Genomic DNA, 25,828 nt, shown 5'->3' on the forward strand with positions numbered 1-25,828 from the left:
CCTACCTAAGACAATCGGTCAAAAAATAAAAAAGCTATGGCTCTCAGACTATGAGACACTAAAATATCATTATTTCAGTTTCAAAAATGCTATTATTGTGTAAAACTTAAATAAATAAGAAAAAGTAGACATATTAGGTATTGCCACGTGCGTAACGATCTTCTCTATAAAAAAGTCACATGACCTAATTCCTCAGGTAAACACTGTAAAAAAAAAAAATTAAAACGGTGCCATTTGCCATTTTTTTGTTACCTTGCCTCACAAAAAACTTAATATAGAGCAAAAAAAAATTATATGTACCCCACAATAGTACCAATAAAACTGGCACCTTATCCCATAGTTTCCAAAATGTGGTCACTTTTTTGAGTTTCTACTGTAGGGGTGCATCGGGGGGCTTCAAATGGGACATGGCATCTAAAAACCAGTTCAGCTAAATTTGTTTTCCAAAAACCATATGGCGTTCCTTTCCTTCTGCGCCCTGCCGTGTGCCCGTACAGCAGTTTACGATCACATGTGGGGTGTTTCTGTAAACCACAGAATCAGGGTAATAAATATTGAGTTTTATTTGGCTGTTAACCCTTGCTTTGCTACTGGAAGAAATGGATTAAAATGTAAAATCTGCCCAAAAAGTGAAATTCTAAAAGTTAATCTCCATTTTCCATCAATTCTTCTGGAACACCTAAAGGGTTAACAAAGTTTGTAAAATCAGTTTTGTATACCTTGAGGGGTGTAGTTTCTAAAATGTGGTCATTTTTGGGTGGTTTCTATTATGTAACCCTCACAAAGTGACTTCAGACCTGAACTGATCTTTAAAAAGTGGGTTTTGCAAATTTTCAGAAAAATGTCAAGATTTGCTTCCATACGTCTAAGCCTTCTAACGTCCCCAAAAAATTAAATGTCATTTTCAAAATGTTCCAAACATGAAGTAGACATATGGGGAATGTAAAGTAATAACTATTTTTGAAGGTATTACCATCTATTATAAAAGTAGAGAAATAGAAATTTGGAAATTTGCAACTTTTTGGTAAATTTGATATTTTTTATGAATAAAAATGTTTTTTTTACTTATTTTTACCACTGTCATGAAGTACAATATGTGACGAGAAAACAATCTTAGAATGTCCTGTATAAGTAAAAGCGTTTTAAAGTTACCACCACATAAAGTAACACATGTCAGATTTGCAAAAAAAATGGCCTGGGCAGGAAGGTGAAAACAGGCCCGGGGTTGAAGGGGTTAATCACACGATAGTAAACACAATACAGATGGAGTTATATGACATGACACATGTAATGATAGTTTTGTGGTACATCAGAATGAGGCCAGCTACTACTTTATTTATGATGATGGGAAAGCATGCATACATTTTTGGCTACATTTTAAAAATGTGTATGAATGAGGTATAAGAACATATTTCACATACCGTGTTGGAAACAAAAGCTAACTAAAATTTATCCATCCAGGTAAAATAAATAACTGGCAAACACAAACATCCATGAGTTAATTACTACTGCTGAAAAGGGAAAGAAACGATGGGGGACATCAAATAATCCGAAAATAAGTCCCTCACTCAGTCCAGCAGATCCAGATCTTCCGAGTTGGAAAGTGTCTATTCCTGATGGCGGCCTATAGACTTGGGGGTCTTCATCAGGTGTCGACTCATAGGTATGTAGTTGTGCAGCACTACACATGCTTTGATGACCACATTAACATTTTCTGGGGCCAGCTGTATGGATGAAAGAAAAAACAGCAATGAGGTTGGTAGAAAGGGCAAAACCCTCATCCCCTACAACCACACAAGGTGCTGGTGGGCCAGAGGAGCCAGGAAGGTTTGCTGGCTGTGGTATGTCCAGTTGGTTGGACTGAAGCCACCAACCTATTCTGGAAGCCCTGAAGATGCGATCATCTGCAGTACTTCCATAGAACCCAATATCTACAATTATAAACCTGTACTTTGTGTCAGCCAAGGCTAGCAAAACTACAGAGAAAAACAGCTTATAATAGTATCAGGACCCTGAGTTCGGTGGCTTCTTAACCCGTATGTACTTCCTGTCAAGGGCACCAATACTATTTGGGAATTGAGCCCTCTCCTGGAAGCCCTGGGCTATATCAAACCACTGCTGCCTGGTTGGATGTGGCAGCACTGAATCTTTCAGTCTCAACCAAATGGTGGCACATGTAGCCCGCACCATGCCAGCAATTGTGGAGGTCCCCATTCTAAACTCAAAATGTAAAGAAGAAAACAAATTGCCAGTTCCAGACCATTACCATATACAGTACACACAGGTGATGTATCCTCATCATTACAGCCAGGATTATAAAGATTAACCCCTGCGGAACTTTATTCTGGTGTGACTAATAAATGACTTGGTATAACAAGTGACTTTATACAAAGTGGCCGGCCCAAAAGCACACACACTTTCTTACTTATAATGTACTATATACAATACATGTGTACTAATATTACATACTTATACATAGAACAGGTAATGTTCAGAATACACAGGCCATAGACCAAACTACTATGTATTGCCAAACAGTGGGTCATTCATGTACGAGTCTGATAATATATAGTCTTACCTTAAAGTAATAATGAGACTTTCTTCAGGTGACACACATTCCCTGCATGTTGGTGTCCTGGAAAGTCAAGTCAGCCTTCAACTCCCCCAAAAGTCGATCAAATGTAGCCACCGACATGCGGCAAAAATTAAAGAACTTCACAGGGTGCGCACGGAGTTCAGAGTACAAACCAACAAATTGCCCTTTGCTGGCCCGCTGTGAAATGATAGGATGCACCCACATCTGCTTCCTCTGCAGTTCCTTCTCTATCATTTCTGGCTGCTCTCCAAAATAGCGGAAGACCAGCCAGTGCAAGAACACATGGTCAGTGGGTGACACGGTGAAAGTCGACATCCTGCAAATGGAAATCCAATGACCAAACACACACACACACCAACCAAACAACCAAAACTCCCCAAACAAATGGAGCTGTCCAAAAAACCAATGCATGCTGAGGGTATTTCTATGTGTTTGCAGTAAGGGTACTTTCACATTTGCGGCAGATGTATCCGGCAGGCAGTTCCGTCGCAATCCAGACGCAAAAGGATGCATTTGTGAGACGGATCCAGATGTGGATCCGTCTGACAAATGCATTGCAATATCGGATCTGTCTTTCCAGTTGTCATCCGGAAAAACAGATCCGGTATTTATTTTTTTCTAATTTTTAAAGGTCTGCGCATTAATATATTTCAATGGAAATTAATGTCGGATCCGACATTCCGGCAAGTGTTCCGGATTTTTGGCCTGATAGAAAACTGCAGCATGCTGCGGTATTTTCTCCGGCCCAAAAACATAAGAGGGACTGAACTGATGCATCCTGATGCATACTGAACGGAATGCTCTCCATTCAGAATGCATTAAGATAAAACTGATCCGTTTTTTTCCGTATTGAGCCCCTGTGACGGAATTCAATACCGGAAAATGCCGCTAGTGTGAAAGTACCCTAACAGGTGAATCTAGAGAATGAATCGTTTTTTTTTTCACGCGCGTTAAAAACTCATGCAATACGCATGTCATCCGAGCGAGAAAAACGCAATATCGCAACGCACTAGCATACAAAATGGACGCCAGGCGCAAGAAAAGGCGCTCGACTATCACAGAACGCACCCTGAACCCATTTGGACCTAATCCGTGATGCTCGTGTGAAAGAGGCCTTCTTTCACACGAGCGAGATTTCTGTCAGGGTGCGATGCGTGAAGCGAACACATCCGGACTGAATCCTGACCCATTAATTTCAATAGGTCAGTGCACATGAGCGTTGTTTTTCACAGATTATTTCTGTGTTCAGGAAAAATCACAGATTGTTCGATATTCTGTGTTTTTCACACAGCTCTAGTTCCATAGTGAATAGGGTTTCAGTGAAAAATGGATTGCATCCGGATGCAATACGTTTTTCATTGTTGGTTGCTGGGAGATGTAGATCGTTATTCTTCAGTTTTTTTTGACATGCGTGAAAAAAACGCATCAACAACGGATTGCAGCCGAGAGGAAAAAAAAGAAACACTGAATGCAATCACAGACAAAACTGACTGAACTTGCATGCAAAACCATATTCATACCATATGTGGGATCTTCTTTCAGTCAGTATCTAACTGCTTCTCCGGTACATATGCGCTTAAAACTTTTATTCAGCATATTGTAATGCCAGGGATCTTCTGATTGGGTCACTGTTATTAGTGGAGTACCTCAGGGGTCAGTATTGGCCCTTTTCTCTTCAATATGTTTATTAACGATCATGTAGAAGGCTTGCACAGTAAAATATACATTTTTGCAGATGACACTAAACTGTGTAAAGTAATTAACATGGAAGAGGACAGTATACTACTACAGAGGGCTCTGGATAGATTGGAGGCTGGGGCAGAGAATTGGCAGATGAGGTTTAACACTGACAAATGTAAGGTTATGCACATGAGAAGGAATAATGCAAGTCACCCGTACATACTAAATGGCAAAACACTGGATAACACTGACATGAAAAAGGACCTAGGAATCTTAGTGAACAGCAAACTAAGCTGTAGAAACCTGTGTGAGGCAGACCACACATGAAGTACTGTGTACAGTTCTGGGCTCCGGTGAACAAGGCAGACATAGCAGAGCTGGAGAGGGTTCAGAGGAGGGCAACTAAAGTAATAACTGAGAGACTACAGTACCCTGAGAGATTATCAAAATTAGGGTTATTCACTTGAGAAAAAAGACGACTGAGGGGAGATCTAATAACTATGTATATATATATATATCAGGGGGCAGTATGGAGATCTCTCACATCATTTATTTATCCCCAGGACTGTGACTGTGACAAGGGGACATCCTCTGCATGAGGAGGTGGTGATGGTGAGTACAATAAAGGAATTCAAGAGGGGCCTGGATGTATTTCTGGAGTGTAATAATATTACAGGCTATAGCTCCTAGAGAGGGGTCGTTGATCCAGGGAGTTTGTCTGATTGCTTGATTGGAGTAGGGGAAAATTGGCTTCTACCTGACAGTTGTTTTTTTTGCCTTCCTCTGGATCAGCTTGCAGTATAACAGGCCGAACTGGATGGACAGATGTCTTTTTTCAGACTACATAAACTATGTTGCTAGGTATAAAAGGGGAGATACTATTGCAGCACTACTAGAGGGGGACAACAAATGTATTCTAGATGCCAGCCTTTATACCCATTTAGCTGGCGGTGGATGCGCTGAATTTATGTAGAGGTGCGGCCTCTACATAACCTTGTCGTATTCACCGCCTATCTAAATCTATGCCAGCTACCTTGCGTAGATTTAGACCATTTTCTACACCTAAGACAGCCCTCCCCTTCCCCCTTTTTAGACCTGGAGTAAGTGTGGAAAAGTATTGTATAGCTCACCAACACCACAATCACAGGAGGTGCACAATCTGATGATTCACCCTTCAAATTGAGTAACTAATCAAAAGAAGATTGGCACACTCATACATGCGGAGCCCCACGGAATTTGAACGATTTATTATAGCTATAGTACTTGGTTAAAGGGGTGAAACTTACGCCAGACGCGTTTCGGGGATAACACCCCTTCCTCAGTGGCATCCCTGAAACTTACGCCAGACGCGTTTCGGGGATAACTCTCCCCTTCCTCAGTGGCATCCTGAAACTTACACCTAATGCGTTTCGGGGATAACTCTCCCCTTCCTCAGTGGCATCCTGAAACTTACGCCAGACGCGTTTTGGGGATAACGCTCCCCTTCCTCAGTGGCATGCCACTGAAGAAAGGGGAGAGTTATCCCCGAAACGCGTCTGGCGTAAGTTTCACCCCTGAAAGACTTGAACCCGATCAAACAGTGCACTGTTAACAACAAAGGATATCGAGGATTCAAGAAAGAAGCCTTTGCACACACCTATCTTTAATCAGCTGAAAGCGATTACTGGGAACACATCCCCTGCAAAATATAGAGTATTAAAATACCGACATAGTAAAGACCGGGACGCCGACCTGCAATCGGAACCAACTACTCGAAAAAAAACGGCTGAATAAAAAGGAAAGGTAAGCCCACAGTTGTGGGTTATTGGTATCGATTATAACTCTAACGCATATTTGTGGGAGGAGCTAAGCGAGGAACAGAATAGGCATGCCTACGGACTGTCCGAACCCAACTGGCTGGAGTGTGCCCGGCGCCAGTGACGAGGTAAGGCCTGAATAAGTGGGCCACCTAGGAGGAGAGTATAAGAAAAGGGGACGGGAGGGAGGGGCAACAAACGGGCGCCCTCCTGCTTGTAGGAGGGGGTCTAAATAGGGTGAGTACGCTCCTCCCACAATTACAGGCTGCAAGCAGCCTTCAACATTTGTGGGAGGAGCTAAGCGAAGAACAGAATAGGCATGCCTATGGACTGTCCTAACACAACTGGCTGGAGTGTGCCCGGCGCCAGTGACGAGGTTAGGCCTGAATAAGTGGCCAAAAAGAGAACTGGTACGTAGCAGGGAGCAAAGCATTTATTGAAGCATAGTTTGAACTATAATGCCAACGAACAAAAGGCTCTGGAGATCTCCCCCCATGGATTCGGAATATACCTTGTGAAGCAGGACGACCGCCAACGACCCATCTTGCGGATGACAAGCAACGGGTCATCTAGAGCGGAAGATTGAAGGGAGGCCAGGAGCTCCTGGAGCACCTTGATAGGACACCAACAGGTCGCCGTAGGGAAAAATTCCACCTCTGTGGGAGGACCGGTCTGATTGGTCTTTGAGGATGGGATGGCTAGGATGAAGTGGTCAGAGTGCCAGGTGAGATGTCGCCTGAGCAGGGTTGTTCGGGAGATGGTGCTGCAGGTGACCTCCCCGGGCCTAAGGAACCCATAGAACCCGAGGTACATGGCTGCTTTGGTAATGATGCTTGCTGGTTGCCCAAAAGGAAGACCGTCTAGGGCTGCGGATAACTTGCGGAAAAGCTCACCTGACACCGGCTGCCTGCGCACTTGGACCGCCGCGCTAACTTTCTGAATGCCCCTGAGGGTGGCTTTGATGGCCTGATTTGAAAAGATGGATCTGGCAGAAGGGTCGCTGAGCATCCGGTGTTGGATGCCGGCCAAATAAAGCTTGATGGTATTGAAAGAGGTGGCGGTGGGTGTGGCAATGGGCTATGAAGGCCATGATAAAGGTGACCTCGTCCACCTCCCCTTGTGGGTGGGTGTCAGCGAACCGCTTGAACATGCTGAACCCGGCGTCATAGTTCCTGGCGGTGTTGGCGGCTAGCGACCGCTGGACTAATGACCGTGCGGTTGCTATCAAGGGCTCTAGTTCAGCAGGAGGGCGCTGTATGGTGGAGCTGGAATGCCGACGGGATCTGCCTCCGGGAGTTCCTGGAAGAAAACATTGAGGTTAAATCGAGACAGGGCGTCGGCCGCCACGTTCTGCGTTCCCTGGACATGGAAAGCGAAGACTTGGAAGTTAAACTCCAAGGACAGCCAGACAAGTTTACGCAGCAGGGCCATGATCCTGGGGGATTTTGCCCTTCCCTTTGAAATGACCTCAACCAGGACCTGACTGTCCGTCCTGAATATGACTGACCTGTTTGCCCAGAGCGGACCCCAGACGTGGGCAGCCGCCACTATAGGGTATAATTCCAATAGCGGCGAGGACCTCATGGCCTCAGCCTCGGACAGGAGCTCCACCGGCCAACTGTCGACCAACCACTGCGGATAGAAGATTGCCGCGAACCCGCGTGAGGCCGCGGCGTCGGTGAAAACCGTTGAGGATGCTGCGTCCGGGGATGGCACGAATAATGAGATGCCGTTCCACCCGGTCAGGAAAGTTTGCCACATCTGCAGATCTGCCATGGCGTGACCGTCCAGCCGGACTGTGGAGTCCTGATCCGGGGCGGTCGGCAGGAGGTTGAGGAGCCGGGAAATGAAGGACCTGCCCTGCGGCATGATTTTAAATGCACATGTAAGGAACCCTAACAGGGACTGGAGCTCCCGCTTGGACAAAACCCCGGAAGAGGCCGGAGGAAACGGCGGCTTTGATTTTAGCCAGCTTGGCCGTGGGGAGACTGGCCTCCATGCGGACCGAATCCAGGTGAGCCGGTCAGCTAAATAGAATCCGTCCGCCCAATGCAACCCATAGAACTGCCATAGCCGAGGAAGGATGGGGAGCAGCTTGAAGGCGTCCGCGATGTCGGCCTTGGCCAACCAAGCCCCCTCCTCGGCCAGCCGGATGTACTGAATGGCCTCGTCTATGGATGCCTAGGACATCGAGAATTCTTCTGACGGGATCAGGGAGTTGAGGCTGGGGATCGGTGACTTGTGAGGAGCAGACAAGTCGTATATTAGACGTTTTTTATTGGAGGCCTGCTTGGAGACCAGGCCAATGGGATTTATCCTCCAAGTAGCAAATGGGATGGATTTGAATGGGCCTAGGAGAAAACCCTTCAGAACCTCGTCCTGCAACAGGGTGGCTACTGCCTCTGGGTCTTGAACAGCAGACTGTAGGTTCCTTCCCTCCCAGGAAACTTGAGGGAGGGCCACGAAGCCGGTATCGAAGCCCCTCTCGAAGCCGGCGAGAAGGAACTCTACTGACTGGTGATCGGGGTGGTCTCGCAACAGGATGCCCAAGAGCTCGATATTGATTTCGGCCAGTCATAGAGTCTTACGTTGCCTCTTCGGGCAGCTGGAGCGGGGGTGGGCCCTGAAGCAGAGGGAGCAGACTTGTAAGACCCTGCAACTGTTGAAACCACAACCCCCGGCATTGAAGTTGTTGCAGACCTGACTCTGCCCTAGGTAAGCAATGGGCCTGCCCAGCTTGTCAGTGGATCCTTGGAACCGCTGTGTGCCAGAGGGGCCAGGCAGGGAACCCTCCCGGCCCGAGGTGGGGAGGTTGGGACACCAGTCGGCCGTGTGCTGTATGGATTGGCACGCCGCGCACGTGGGGGCCTGCAACCCGGCAAAATGGCGACAGAACAGCTCCATGTCCAGGTTTGCCCAGTCCGTGATGAACTGGAACTGGGCGAGGGCGGCGGCCGCCTTGGCTGAAAAAGGCCTGTGGTAGTCGTAAAAGTTTGATCCGCCGTACTTGTAACCTAAGTCGGTGACCCGGTACAAATAGGAATCCAGCTCCTCACGCCTGTGTGGCTGGCTGCTGCAGATGGTATCCCGGTAGAGGCTAAACGCCAGGACGAATTCGGGGATTGGCAGCTTACGGTTCAGGCGGGCATCCTTGGCCCGCAGAACCACCGAGACCTTCCCGCAATTAATCACCTTATTCTCCGATACGTCTTGTGACGCAATGAGAATGGACGCCAGGTTGACATCCCTCCCCGCTAGGATGTCCCTCTTAAGGTTTTCTGGGATGAAATGCGAGGGGGCAATCTGGGGGCTGGTATGGACCGTACCTGGCGCCGACTCCTGGGATGTAGATGGTAAGGCCGGAAGGGCTGGGGAAGGTGGTGCCGCCGGCCGGGACTCCAATTCCCCCATCCTGGTTTGGATGTCCGCCACCGACCCCGCCAGACTGCCGATGGTGGCCTGCAACTGCAGGAGGGACAACTGGATTGAGGAGAGGGAAAGTTGGTCACTTGAGCCTGATGGTGCCGTCATTAGGAGACGGTACAGCTCCGCCTTTCTCGTGGAGGCGGGATGGTGAATTCCTCTTCTGTTGAGCTCCGCCACCAGCTTCGGGACGGTCCAGCTCCGTTGCTGGCGTGCCCTGATATGGAGGTCCCGGGTAAAGACAAGTTGTCATCCGACTCCGGGGCCTGCGACATCTTCAAGCTGCATGGAGGAGGTACAAAGGCAACAGATGAGATTCCTTCCCCCTCCCCCAGATGACCGAAAGCGTTGGTAGGGGAATGGGTCTGACCACGTAGAGGTGTTCACTACTTACCTGAAAAGGAACGAACCGTGCTACTGACTTCTGAGGTGAGACGGAGACCTATGAACGGGAGCTCGTGACAATGAATACGTAACGCAGTGGCAAGGTGCACAGCAGGCTCGTGGCTGGATCTTACCTGGACAAGGAGGAGACTTTGGCGGAACGAAAGTAGCTTGCTCGCAGTCCTGGAGGCCGAGACCCTGTTATATGTGAAGAAATAAGCTGTGTTTGTACCGATACCCGGCGAGGGATGCGAACAGCTAGACCCTTAAGCAGGGAAAGGGTGCGTGACCCTGACCCAAGGGAACTTGGGCCGGAATCGTGTCCGAGTGACCCAGGGAACACATGACACCCGGGTTTGTACTGCCCGTGACACCTGACCCAAACACGGGGAACACATGACCCCTGAATGAAACAGGGAACACATGAGCCCTGAACGCACAGGAACACCAGAAGCTCGGCCAACCACAGGGATCCATGAAACCCGAGTGAACAGGGAACACATGACCCTGAACGAACAAGGAACACCTGGCCCCTGAGTGACCCAGTGAACACGTGACACCAACATGAAGCTGGGCGGACATCATTCCTGAATGATTTTGGGAAAATCATTACACCTGAGCGATTCAGGGAGACATTACATTCGAGCTATTCAGGGAGATATTACATTCGAGCAATTCAGGGAGACATTACACCTGAGCGATTCAGGGAGACATTACATTCGAGCGATTCAGGGAGACATTACATTCGAGCGATTCAGGGAGACATTACATTCGAGCGATTCAGGGAGACATTACATTCGAGCGATTCAGGGAGACATTACACCTGAGCGATTCAGGGAGACATTACACCTGAGCGATTCAGGGAGACATTACACCTGAGCGATTCACGGAGACATTACACCTGAGTGATTCACGGAGACATTACACCTGAGCGATTCACGGAGACATTACACCTGAGCGATTCAGGGAGACATTACACCTGAGCGATTCAGGCGATAGACATTACACCTGAGCGATTCAGGGAGACATTACACCTGAGCGATTCAGGGAGACATTACACCTGAGCGATTCAGGGAGACATTACACCTGAGCGATTCAGGGAGACATTACACCTGAGCGATTCAGGGAGACATTACACCTGAGCGATTCAGGGAGACATTACACCTGAGCGATTCAGGGAGACATTACACCTGAGCGATTCAGGGAGACATTACACCTGAGCGATTCAGGGAGACATTACACCTGAGCGATTCAGGGAGACATCACCAGAGCGAAAAAACAGGGAGACATTGTACCAGAGCAAATCAGGGAGACATTGCCCCTGAGCGATTCCGGAAGACATTGCACCTGAGCGAATCAGGGAGGCATTACACCTGAGCGAATCAGGGAGGCATACGCCAGAGAGAACAGGGAGACCTGCCCTGGAGTCATCCCCCCCCCCCGGGGTGACCTAAGGGCAGCCGCACTGGTGAGGCCCAGGTACCGGACCCCTGACCTCAGCGAACGACTGCCCCCGAACACCCAAGGGGCGAGACCGGACACTGCACCGGCGTGGCTGGAGGTTGCCCAGCCTGGCATCGCAACCTAGTTCCCCCCCCTTTTTTTTTTTTGCAGGGGTTAACCAGTAGATGGCCAGCAGCCAGGAATGATCATGGAAGTGCTCCCCATTCTACTTTCTCTTTCCCTGCGGGGGTTAACAGGAGCATGCCAAGCCAGGACAAGCATTTTGAATGAAGCAAGGCCCCCTGTCTCTTTTTTTTTTTTTACACAGCAGTGCGGGGGTTAATGGCAACAGGCCGGCACCCGGAAGCCGGCCGCCCCGGACCCTCGCACTGGGAACCTGGCACGATGAGCAACTTAAGCCAGTGGCAGGGAGGCTAGAAGGCACAACCTGAATGCCTCTGCCCCCACTGCCAGGGACACCTCCGCAGGGAGAATCACGGCCGGAGTAGCTGTGAGCCGTCATTACCCCGCCCCCCAGGAGCTCGCGACGCAAGCGCCGGAGGGATCAGTAGCGGGGGGGGGGGGACCGGAGGGACCTGGAGCGGGGGCGGGAAAGGGGAGGCCCCGCGACGAGCATAGACCGGGGAGCAGCGGCGGTGGGCAGAGTGGGGGTTCGACGGGCAGCTGCGCTGCCACCCAGGAAAATACGAGGTGACGGTGGCGGCGCGTTCGGCCAGCCGCAGAGCGGCTATACTTACGACAGGAAGCGCAGCTGGGAGCACGAAGGGGCTGCGTGGAGACACACCGACGGGAGACGCGACCGGAAGTGACGTCAGGCGCTGAGTTGCTGAAGCCAACGCCAAAGCATGCAACAAACGGGCGCCCTCCTGCTTGTAGGAGGGGGTCTAAATAGGGTGAGTACGCTCCTCCCACAATTACAGGCTGCAAGCAGCCTTCAACATTTTGCGAAAAATACCAGCACGGTTTCTGTCTATAGAAAATCTTCACATGCGATCTTTTACAGTGACTCTGTGATGCCGTTTTTTCGAATGCTAAGATAAACCGAAGTCTGTGTAGAAAAATTTCTCGAAAAAAACTCTCTTTTGGTCAATTTCGAAGATTATTTCGGAAACTCTCGAAAATTTTAATGAAAGCCCATGAGAGGATTCTCATGAGGAATTGATTACAGACCATTTGGGAAGTGTATGGACTACGCAGATAAGAAGTGTTACATATGTATGTTGGTGTTTACTGTTGCAATCAGCAGATAGTCACTAGTGATTAGAATCAACAGGTTCATGAGACACAGCCAAAGTATACGTGCAACCAAGCCATAATCAGGGCACTTATACTTATTTCGGATATCACCAGTATCCACAATAAGCAAATCAGAACAATATAGCAAAAACTGTATACACTGTTTAATTCTTTTTTATATATTTTATTCAAAGGTATTTTATTGTATTTTATTATATTTTAACCAAGTACAGCTATAATAAATTGTTCAAATTCCGTGGGGCTCCACATGTATGAGTGTGCCAATCTTCTTTTGACAGTTATTCAATTTGAAGGGTGAATCATCAGATTGTGCACCTCCTGTGATTGTGGGGTTGGTGAGCTATTTCCAAGACATCTATTTATTATATATATCTGTTTGTAAATGACCCCCTAAGTTTTTATTATGAACATTCAGGAGGTACAATTTGTACTGCAATTGGAAGGTGCAATTGGTACAGTTTCTACCGCAATTAGAGGGTGGGAGTTGCTGTTTGGTTACTAGAGAGCCAGTATAGTTAAGTTTGGGGTTTATTACACATTTAACTGGGATTGGGTACTCAGCATTACTGTACACTGTAACCTTGTTTCGATATACCAGTTAGTGAGATTCCGTATTTTTATCACAGAGAGTCAACAATAGTGTGACATTGCAAAACATTCACCTTGTCCACAACATATTTCTATATATCACACACACAAAAGGAACTCATGAAAACAGATAGCAGCAAACCAACCAGTAACCCGACTCTGGGTTACACCATTTCTGCTTCTTCCAGGAAAAATGTCTTCCTAGAATGCAGTGCTCTACACAAGAGCAGGTCTAGGATAGTCAGAAAGCCTGACAAAGCTGCAGATCACACCTGAGAAAGAAAGCACTTTGTGGGGTGGGAATGGTGCATTTGCTTCTGGATAATTTAGAGACTTCCACCAAACATCCAGGTGAGTCCAGGTGAGACGATCATCTCAGGCAGCACCAGGTAGGGGCAAAAGGGGTCGCAGCGGATGGGCCATGGGCAGTGAGCACTTTCATTGTGGCAAAGGGGTTAGGGTAAGGAATTGGCATGGGGGGCGCCATTTCAGTTTTTGCCTCAGGCAGTAGAAAGATTAGGTGCACCCCTGACTGTATATGATGTTGAATGGTGGGGTATTGTATATATTTATAAATAAAGAATTCTTATCTGCATCCTGCAATCAAAGATTTTGGGAGTTATTTAAGACTAACATTTTAAAGCATGGTCTACTTCCTTTGTAAAGAGGTAGCCTAAATGGGGCAAAATGCTACATTTGCTTTAAAAAAAAAGGAATGCTCACCTTACCAAAACGCCATTGCTCCTGCTATGATGCTTCCTTAGTCCCCCTCTGGTCTCTACTTCTTAAGCCCCCTCACACTGCCCAGACAATTGCTAACAAGCATTCGTAGGACTGCTCATCAGTGATTATCTGCCTGTGTAAAGGTGCCTCTGATTACCCAATAAACAACCATTCGGTCACCTAAATTGCCGGGAAGGAACGCTTTGTTCCTGAAAGTCGTCTGCTAAATTTTGTAGTGCAAAGGGGCCTTTGGTCCCTATTAACATTGCTGAGACATGTCAGTGACGTGACTACTAATTGGCTAGGTGTTGAGAGAGACCTGGAAGTAGAAACCAGTGGGGACTTGGGAAGTGTTGAAATGGGAGTTAGGGTACTTTCACACTAGCGTTTTTCTTTTCCGGCGCTGAGTTCCGTCCTAGGGGCTCAAATCCGGAAAAGAACTGATCAGTTTTATCCTAATGCATTCTGAATGGAGGGTCCGTCCCTCAGGATGCATCAGGATGTCTTCTGTTCAGTCTTTTTGAATGATCAGGCTTTTCAGAAAAACATAGCATGTTGTATTTTTACCTCCGGCCAAAAATCCTGAACACTTCGACTGAACGCCGGATCCGGCCTTTTTCCCATTGACTTGCATTAATGCCGGATCCGGCGCCGTGTGTTCAGTCAAACCGGATCCGGCTTTTGCATATTAAACCCGAAAAATGTGAAAAAAAAGTTAAAGTCCAGAAATGGCGGATCCGTTTTTGCCGATGCATTTTTTCATTGTGATCAAAATCCTGGATCAGGATTCAAATGTAATCAGTTTTCACACGTTTTTCCGGATCTGGCGGGCAGTTCCGGTGTCGGAATTGAACGCCGGATTCAAACAACGCTAGTGTGAAAGTAGCCTAACAGGGAATTGGTAAGGCGAGTATTATTTTTCTTACTTTTAAGCTATTTTGTTCCTTTTTAAAATAACTAATCGTTCTGGTTATTGTACATAAAACTATAAAAAGTCATAAAGATTATAAGTAATGTATGTCTATAGTCCAGATAATTATATGCACACATCAGCAGCAGTAACTGTGACCTGTAACATGATCACAATAAGCTGCACAGGCACCTCCATCTTAAAAAAAATAAAAATAAAAATAATCATGATCTCATTTATTTTTTATTTTTATTTTATTTTTTCCAGACACTGAAAAAAGTCCCCTATTGTTTACAGACCATCCAGTAATTTACAGAAGGTTGATAATCCTGACTAGCAGGTTATTGTCATGGGGTATGTATGAGGGGAGGCAGAAGAAGGACATTGTTTATGTAAGTCATTTATGACAAATGTGTCACTTCATTTTTATTTTTATTTTTTTTATCTATGGGGAAGTGCTTAGAAATATTTATATTTATATAGTTATATACATTAGGCAATTTTGTTCTGTATTATAAAAAATTAGGCTCTAAAATCATCTTTCAGCAATGCTATAAATAAGTGTTGCTAAGGAAAACCCATCTTCAGTGTTCAAGATGCTGTCTGCACTGAAGATGGCTCACTGTTATATGCGGAGGCAGGCACTCAAGCCTGCCTCTACTCTCTAGAGCCTGTCCTGCATATAACAGTGACCCATCTTCAGTGCACAGTAACGCTAAATCTGGTTTTATCTAGAAATGCTCATTTACAGCATTTCTAAAGGGCAACATCAGAGTCAGTTTTTGTTTTAAGTGGAACAAAATTATTTAATAAAGTAAATAATAGAAATACTAAGATTTTTCCCTACACTTATCACAAATATTTGAACTCAGTTACATTTTAATGCTGATAGCACCTTTGACTTTTATCTATAGCTCATAATGAGCAAATAGGACAAGGTAGGCAGACTAGTGGGCTATTTGAGTTAATGTCATAGATTGTGCTTACAACGATAAAAGATATTGCCACCATATATAAAAAAACAAAAACAAAAAACTCTACACCACTTCAGATGCTATTTTATAAATTCCCAAATAATAGTTGTTTAAATAAATGCATCAAGTAAGGAAAGAAATGTACCTAGAAAGTGTCCTTTTCTGACCATCTGTTATGATAAGTGTGACCTTCTGCAGGAACTAATAAGCTTAAATGAAGCAAAGTACCCATACAGTATGTGTTAACAGAGAGCTTCAAAGATTACTAAATGCTAAACCCCACAGATCCATGAAATATTGCTGACATTTACCCAATTTACCTTACTCTATTTTCATCAATCTCCATCCACAATTAATGTCTTTTCACGACAACAGCTTGTTAATAATACACAAAAATAAATAAATAAATAAATAAACCCTGCGAGAGTGCCCTAATGTGGATTTAGAAAATCTCCCTGGTGAACAAAGGAGATCAATGTGTATCAATGTTGGCCAAGATTTGCTTGTTAAAGTACATTTTTACATTGCTTATTTTCTTAACCAGGTTTTACCTGCCATAAAATCACTAAGTCAAATACTTAGGTTGTAATTAAAGATGTTAATCAAGTTTTCCTCACGTGAGAGTTTTTCAAGTTGCCATTGAATCTGAGCAGCAGATTTATCATCTACTGACAAACAAGACTTGACCATTGGGATTATTCAACTCCTCACTATGCCTTAAAGATTCATATGGCATAGAGAGAAGCCAAAGTGTAATTTCTGAGTATATACTGTGTGTGGTTATTTTATGGAATCATTTCCTCACCTTGCAGCTGAAACCTACACCTGTTGTACGTCCCATAAATATCCAGAAGAATAGGTCCAGAAGAATAGGTCCAGAAGAATAGGTCCAGAAGAATAGGTCGCTGTCTCTTGTTTGTTCACGGTCTTCTTTTTTTCAACTGTTTACAGGATATAGCATTCCATGTTGTTTTAAGCTGCGTTCACATGGTCAGTGTTTGATCAGTAATTTTCATTGGTGATTGTGAGACAAAACCAGGTGTGGACAGCCTGGACAACCCCTTTAAAATTGAGGCCTTTCAGGGGTTAATCAGGGTAAACAAAAATACATACTCATCCTTTCTGAGATTTCTGAGATGTGTTATCTAAACTAAGCAAACACCTTTAATTGCTTTTCAATGGCTTTTGTTTCTAGATAACACAATGATTTAAGAAATGTGAGTTAAGACTTTGAGTGCTAACCCTGCTACATCTGTACTCCCCTTATTCATTTACTCATGGACAGGCCGTCGCGGCCACCATGATTGAAAAAAAAAACAAGCAAAATCTCACGCAGTGATGTGATGACGTCACTGTGCCCGGCCAGTGCGGTGACTTCAACGTGTGTGAAATGTGACGTCGTTCTTCAATCAAGATGGCCAAGATGGCCACTCCGCGAGGCAAATGGATGAGGTGTGTATGTATTTTTTTACCGCCATTTCAGGAAAAATAGATATGTTACTACGAAGTACGAGGAAATTGGGCATAGTGACAAAGCTAATATTTCCTGAAATTCGGATCAAAGTCAAATCATTTCATTTCAATCCGCTCATTTCGGTCATCAGTATCTGATTGGTGGTGGTCTGACACCTGGGAGCCCAACGATAATCTGTTTTAGAAGGTGCTCACAGTAGCACTGTAGTCTTCTCTCAGCTCATCAAGCACAGTGCTGTCCATTGTATAGCAGATGTGCTTGGTATCGCAGCTCAGTCCCATTGACTTCAATGGCGGTGAACTGCACCTAGGCATGTGACCACTGAACGTGATGTCACATGGCCTAGGCAAAGATATAGAATGCCACAGCACTACTGTGAGCACCAGTGCCTTTGCAAACAGCTGATCAGCTCGGCCTTCTCAAACAGCTGATCAGACTCTCCCCGATTGCATACTGATGACCTATCCAGAGGTCATCCAGTTATAATCCTGGAACCCCCTTTAAATGTCTTTTCACCAAATTTTGCAATTGTACAAATAGATAAGAAAATCTTTGTAATGTATCTTTCTAGAGAAAAATACAGCACTTATTAGCACTTCTTGGCCTCCGCCACTTATAATTTACCCTCAGTTCACTGGTAAAATTCTTCTTCAGAGATAGAGATGAGACAGATTTGCAGCTTTGCTGAGGGATCAGGTTAAAGTTTCTAACCACAGAAGATTATATAAGGGCTTGTTCACACGACCGTGTGAAGCCCATTGTCACGACGGGGAGAGGGGAAATCCCCCCCATCGCCCAATGTCCTTTGCTACTGGGCTACAAAACATGGAAAAGGGAGCTGGTCGCCTCCTAAAACTTCCCTCAACAGGCCCTAGTCCTCCTAGCTGTATGAGCCCTCTTCAAAGGTAAGGGGACTCATACCCACGTGCCTAGAAGTCTAAATATCCCTGCATTGCCCTACAGCTGGTGACAGGGCAGAGAACACCTGTTCATCCAGGACACGGATGACAGGCGTCTCCAGAGGCCCAGTAGCTGGCAGGGTGAAAGACTATAAACAGTACGGCAGGTAAATAGCACAACAACACCACAAATGCTATCAACTCTTACCTGCCGCAGCCGAGATGGAAGGATGGCACCAACGACAACCCGGACCTCCCTGCGGCTACAAGAAACATGGAGGTTCCAGGCTGGGAAGCACACAGTCTTGCATATTGCTTAAACCCCTCCAGTGCAACATACACACACCAAAAGTGACATGTCAAGCAGCCATGCTGGTAATAACACCACAAATACCAGACATAGCACACCACACTAGACGTACAACAAGACCAAAGATGAAGGGTATAGGAAACAGACACAAATAATAACAATGACAACTAAGGGTGGCTCACACAGCGTGACACATTCAGCCAGGGAGCAGAGCTCCAACACAGACTGACAACAAGCAAACTCAAAACTGACCTCAGGCTCCACCACACCAACATATAAGGAGGCCTGAGGTCACACCCACCACACTCCAACAAGTTAACCCCGTGCACACCAAAGCAGGGAAAACACCATACCCAGGGAAAATGCCTCACATGCAAAAACCGTTGCCAACAGCAACCGCACGTGAAGACACAGAGTCACGACTTAACCAAGGGTCGTGACACCCATGCTGTGGACCGCAAATTGCGGTCCACAATGCATGGGCACCGACCGTGGCTCAGCCGCATGGGGATCGCGGACCCATTCACTTGAATGGGTAACCGATCCATCCGTTCCGCAAAAAGATAGAACATGTTCTATCTTTTTGCGGTGCGGCGGCACAGAACGGAACCCCAGGAAGTACTCCATAGTGTTCCGTTCTGTGCTTCCGTTCCGCATCTCTGGAATTGGGGACCCATCGAAGTGAATGGGTCCGCATCTGTGATGCGGAATGCACGCGGAACGGTGCCCGTGTATTGTGGATCTGTAAATGCGGGCCGCAATACGGCAACAGGCAGTACACGTTCGTGTGAATGAGCCCTAAAAAAGGAGGGAGAATCTGGAGACTAAGAGAGAAACAAACACACAGAGATTCTGCTGTTTCTAGTAAGCATTCCAACTAACCCCTCTGCTGGATTCACAGCTACAGTACTCAGTACTGCTTTATAATGTCCTCGATGCTGCTCCTGAGTGTGGGGGAAGCAGTGATAGGGAAGCAGAATCTCCTCACGCTAGAACGGAGCCATGTGAAAATTGACAATTAGATATAGAGTCTGCAGAGGGGAAAAACTGCTGGAAATACAAGATAAAAGTACCGGTCAGAAACAATGTCATTATTCAAGTATGCACACAAAGGGTATTTCTGAAAATTCACAGGAAACACCAGGTGCATGTTAAAGATTTGCACTTAAATTTATTGGGTACTGAATATTGGGACACTGTTCTGCTGGTGGCTACTTGTAGAGTACAGAACAATTGATAATATACACGCAGAAGGCAGACATAATTTTAAAACATGACAGGAGGCTTCCTATTTTGCATTAACTCTCTTTACTAACTCCACAGCAGTAAAGAAAAATGTAAAGAGTAACAAGTAGATCACTGCGCAGCATAGTATATAAGGGTCATGCTGCCTGTACACTTCCTCTTTCTTTACTGCTCCATCACAGACAGGTCAGACTTTTTGCTCCCCTGGAGCTATATTACTTCTTGTACATTTATTTCTTATTATATCGTATTATTATCATTTACCTCGGGTTCCTCAGGTCCCCCTCTAGCCTGGAGTGCCTCCTGGCTTTCTCCTTTTCGCGCCGTTTTCGCACCATTTCCGCGGCCGTTTTCGCGCAGTTTCCGCGCCATTTTCGCGGCCGTTTTCGCGCCATTTTAGCGGCCATTTTACCGCTGTTTTCGCGGCCGTTTTCGTGCCGGCCCGCTTCCAAATCACGGCTTACGGACTACACTCGCGGCCGCCATTTTGGATTGCGGACATCGCGGGATTTCACGGCCATCTTAATTTTACCTCATAACATCTCATTGGGGATTCAGTGTGACTGTACTAATTAGCTGTTACTCCCTCATTACTGGTTTTCACCCCTGTGCCTATCTCAGACTACTATTCAGTTCTCTCTGTGCCTCATGTGGCTGGGTCAGTCAGGTCAGTGCTGCTGCCTGTTTATTATTGTGGCCTGCATTTAAGGGTTTCAACCCTGTGCGACCGGGGTGAGCCCCCACTAATAATACGCTGCTTATTGGGAGACTAGCTGTTGCAGTTCTCTCTTACTGGGTGAGCCCCAGTTTATAAGGTCACTACTTTACCCTGCTGGGGTTTAAACTGGGCTTTGTTCCCATACTATTAAAACTGACCATACGCCTGTTCTCAAGACCTGGGTGCCCGTTTATTACTGTACCTTTCAGTGACATACCAGCCGACCCTTATCATGGATAATTCCCAGAATGTCCCTGTAGACTTCCAGGCTATGATTAACGCAGCTGCCGCTGCCTCTGTGGAGAAGGCACTCTCCAAGGCCCGAGCTTCGGCTCCTGACGTACCTAAAACTCGCAGACGTCCACGGCACGAGTCGGACTCCGACCTGTCCGACTATCAGACAGGGGATAAATCCCGCCCTACGAAACGCCATGACAAAGGCGAGGACTATACACCCACACCACCCAAGGGTAAGGCACCTGCCAAGCGTAAACCTGCCAAACTTCACACTCCGGCCCCGCGTCAGGAGTACTCTTCAGAAGAAGAACAGGACCCTACCCACTCCATGTCAGTGCTAGATGAGTGGCAAGCTGACGCTTCAGAGTCGGATTACGACGCATGGGGCTCAGACGAGAAGTCTGTTTCCGCTTTCATGCAGGAGACCCTCCTGGGTGCGGCCCAGGCAAGAGGCAAGAGGCAAGAGGCAAGAGGCTGACGCAGAACCTCCTCTTGACTCAGACACCATTATGGACCCCTCAGGTCAGGCGATGTTTGATCCTTGCAACATACGACACCCCAGATCGGGTGAATGGTCACCTCCAGAACACCTTTCCAGGTTCATGCACCTGTGGCTCCGCAAACCTCTGGAGAAAGAGGTCCGCAACCGACTCAGGTCTGAATGCCCACGCCCATCCCTGCCGGATAAGGTAGCTCAGACCCCAGAATTTGACAAAGTTATGACGACCTTTATTATGCGCAGTGGCAGAGACCCTCGACAGGGGGTAGAGAAAGGCCTATGGGGCGCCCAAGATAACCTACTGGATTCCGTAGGCCCCCTGGCTCGCATTATGTATCTGGCGGATGATGCCTACGCCAAAGCCGATTCCTTCTCCCCCGAGGACTTCAGGGAATGGGCAAATGACATTCGCGAGTGGGCACAACGTTGTTTTTGTTTCATCGGAAACGCCAATGTTACACTCTCTTCGGAGAGACGAAAAGCAGCGTTATTCCGTATTAACGGTAAATTGGCAGACCTTGGCATAAAAGAGATTGGGCCCCAGGCACAAGGGAAACTTTTCGGTGAACCATTCCTCAAGGAATTAAACAAACATGTCAACGTGTTCACCTCCCTTAATAAGGCGCAATCCTCAATGCGCAGTGTCTTCAGGAGCAACCCTACCAGAGGGGTTTTTGGAAGGGCTGGCTGGCAACGGGGCCGTGCCGCCAGCCGATTTTGGCCTTCAGGCCCCCGTACTCAACCAACACCATTTTATCCGACAAGGGACTATCAGCAACGACCCTTTTCCAGAGGCTCGGATAGAGGCCGTGGAATCCGCGGACGCGGACGTTCCCGCTTTACTGCAGGTAAGGACCCATATTCCTCCGTTGTTACCATGTACCCGCACTGCGGGCCGTATTTCCCTTTCTTTCCACAATTGGGCCACCCTTTGCTCAGACGCATGGATTCTACAAGCAGTGCAGGGATATATCATAGACCTAGTGGGAACCCCCTTTCAGGTTCAGCCCCCTCACCCCATCCACATGTCGTCTTTTGACCACAACCTCGTCAACGCGGAGCTACGCGAGCTTCGGGACAAAGGCGCTATTCAACCAGTCCACGAACAGGGAGGTTACTTCAGCAACATCTTCCTCGTGCGGAAGAAGTCGGGAGAATACCGCCCAGTTATCAATCTTCGCGCCCTCAACGCGTACGTGGTCTACCACCACTTCAAGATGGAGGGCATCCACCTCCTGCGGGACCTTCTTCAGAGCAACGACTGGTTCGCCAGGCTCGATCTAAAAGATGCATACCTGTCAGTCCCGGTGCACCCGGACTGTCGAGCACTCCTACGTTTCCTCTGGCATGGTCGCCCTTGGCAATTCACTTGCCTCCCTTTCGGGCTCAGCTCAGCCCCATGGTGTTTCACCAAACTCCTAAAACCGGTGGTGGCCCACCTGAGGTCCTGGGGCATTCGATGCATCATCTACTTGGACGACCTCCTCCTGTTCTGCTCCGACGAATGCAGACTACGTCAACACACTCATCTGGCAGTATCCCTACTGGAATCTCTGGGCTTCGTGGTGAACCAACAGAAATCAGAGTTGACCCCTACCCAGACGATACAATTCCTCGGCTTCAAGATCGACTCGACGACGTGCACTCTGAGGCTACCAACCTCAAAGATCGCAACCATTCGCAAGGAGATTCGCAGAGTTCTCCGACTTGATTCCATCCCTCTACGCAACCTGGCCAGGATTGTGGGACTCCTCTCAGCTTCCATTCAAGCCATATTTCCAGGTCCTCTCCACTACAGGGCCATGCAATGACTCAAGGCAAAATACCTTTGCCACAGACCTACCTACGATCAACCCGTCCCGGTGACGACAGAAGTTCGCAAAGAGCTGTCATGGTGGCTGGACAGCATGCAAGCCTGGAACGGCAAGGCCATATTCGGAGACACTCCAGATTTCGTTTTAGAATCAGACGCCAGCTTGTGGGGATGGGGTGCCACCAACGGAACCATCTCCACGGGAGGAGCATGGACGACGCAGGAGCTCTCCATGCACATCAATTGCCTCAAACTCCTAGCAGGATCCTTCGCGATTCGCAGCCTGGCTCAGGAGAGCTCCAATTGTTGCATCCTCCTTCGCATGGACAACATCTCCGCAGTCCAGTACATCAACCGCCTAGGAGGCGCTCGCTCACGCCTACTGTCGGATATCACGAGGGACATCTTTGACTACTGCCTCCCTCGCAACATCACGTTACAAGCGGAATACTTGCCGGGAGAAATCAACCTCGCAGCCGACTGGTTCTCTCGCCACTGTAGAGACGTCAGCGACTGGAAGCTGAACACGAGAATCTTCAGGGCCCTGGCAGCCCGGAGGGGTCCCTTTCACCTGGATCTGTTCGCCTCTCGCAACAATCACCAGACCCCAGAGTTCTTCAGCTGGCTCCCAGACCCGGAGAGCAAGGCGACAGACGCATTTCTCCAACAATGGCCGGCGACAGGAGCCTACGCTTTTCCCCCATTCTCCATGATTGCAAGAACACTACACCAGATGCGGACACAGCAAATCAAACTGGTTCTAATAATGCCCTTTGGGAGAGTCAACCATGGTTCCTGGACCTCCTGGCCTCCTCCTACATGGATCCTCTCCTCCTTCCATCCTTCCAGGACCTGCTCACGGATCCCAAAGGATGTCTCCACCCGCTCATCCTGGAAGATCGACTACCCCTGGTGGCTTGGTCTCTTTCCGGGGTTCCTGGCGAGTCAGCGGACTATCGCAGACTGCTAGGGACCTCTTATGGGACTCATGGGCCCCGGGAACTAGACGCTGCTACCTTTCAGCTTGGGCCTCCTGGTCTACTTGGTGCATGGAACGGGACTCCGATCCATTTACGGCACCTGTTCCCATGATTCTCAATTTTCTTTCCTCCTTGTTTTCTTCTGGTCGCTCTTATCGCTCTATCAACGTCGTTCGCTCCGCGATTTCGGCAGCCCATACTCCCGTCGGGGACCTCCCGGTCGGCAAAGATCCTCTGGTCTGTCGCCTACTCCGCCGCCCCCCAGCCCCCAAATACCATCACCTATGGGACGTGGGACTGGTTCTCCGTTTTTTCAGGGATTGGCCTCCGAATGACCGCCTCTCCCTTTGCCAACTATCCGCTAAGTGCGCTTTTCTCCTTTGTCTTGTGTCTTTCCGACGGGTGTTGGACGTTCGGGCCTTCGATGTCGATGCCTTTGAGGTGACCCCTGAAGGAGTCACATTCCATATCTCTCGTCGCACTAAATCAGGTTCGACGTCGGTCTCTTATCCCTTTTTTCCAGACGACCCGCAGGTCTGTGTTGTGTCCACCCTTCGCAGTTATGTTTCGGTTACCTCCTCACTCCATTCCTCTACGTCGGGTCAACTCCTAGTTTCCTACGTGCGCCCTTACGCCCCAGTCTCTGTCACCACGCTGGCCTGTTGGATCCGCTGGATCCTTTCCCTCACAGGTATAGACCCCGCTTTCGGCGCCCACTCCGTTCGCGGAGCGGCAGCTTCATCAGCCCTAATGGCAGGGGCGTCCCTTTCGGATATTCTCCGAACGGCGGACTGGTCTAGGGAATCTACTTTCTGTACCTTTTATTTTCGCACTCCCCCTTCTGCTGGGACATCTCTTCTTCAGCGTTAAAATTGCAAAATAGGAAGCCTCCTGTCATGTTTTAAAATTGAAGATTATGCTAGCTTTAGTGTACTAATAATCTTAATTTTAATAAAGACAGGAGGCGAGTATTTTCCCTCCCTTCTATTCCCTACCCTGACTCTTTGGGGGAGTGAATCTCAAGGTGTCGGATAACCTGACTCTTTGGAGGAGTGAATCTCAAGGTGTCGGATATGGGGCTTGATTTTAATAATCTCTCTGTTTTGGGACATATTCGGAATTTCTCACCCTAAGTATTGCCTCCCTGACGGACAGTTCTTAGTTGTATTACATACTTACACCTACCATACATTTAGCCACTAGATAATTTGCACGCTATTTGTGATGATTTAACTTTACACTATTCCGTTAAAGCCCATAAGCGTGAATAGTTACGATTCTATACCTAACCTATTTTATACTCTCCTTTCAGTGTAACCCTCTTCAGGTCCTCCACTGGTCGCTGGTTTGTTAATCTTACGACCCCATAGGATGAGATGAGAGCTTCGTTCGGTCTTACCTCCAACCTCGTTTACCAGAAGTCTCCTCAAGTTCTGCTCGCCAGAAACCGCTGTTACAGTTTTCGTTGAATTTCTGGATGTTCGAGCTCAACCTGGACTTTGATGTCGCTTTTAGAAAGAGGAAGTGTACAGGCAGCATGACCGTTATATACTATGCTGTGCAGTGATCTACTTGTTACTCTACATTTTTCTTTACTGCTGTGGAGTTAGTAAAGAGAGTTAATGCAAAATACTCGCCTCTTGTCTTTATTAAAATTAAGATTATTAGTACACTAAAGCTAGCATAATCTTCAATTGTCACACATATCTTGGCATTGCAATGTTCTAAAGTAATGTAATGCCAATTAAATTAATTTCACATAAAAACTGAATAATTAAAACATCACCTTAAAGTCATCATTCTGTGCATCTGGTCTGAGTCTGTTCCATCCGGCTTCTGATGCTTATAATGGTGAGAA

This window comes from Bufo gargarizans, chromosome 2 (genome assembly GCF_014858855.1).
Source record: "Bufo gargarizans isolate SCDJY-AF-19 chromosome 2, ASM1485885v1, whole genome shotgun sequence".
NCBI lineage: Eukaryota > Metazoa > Chordata > Amphibia > Anura > Bufonidae > Bufo > Bufo gargarizans.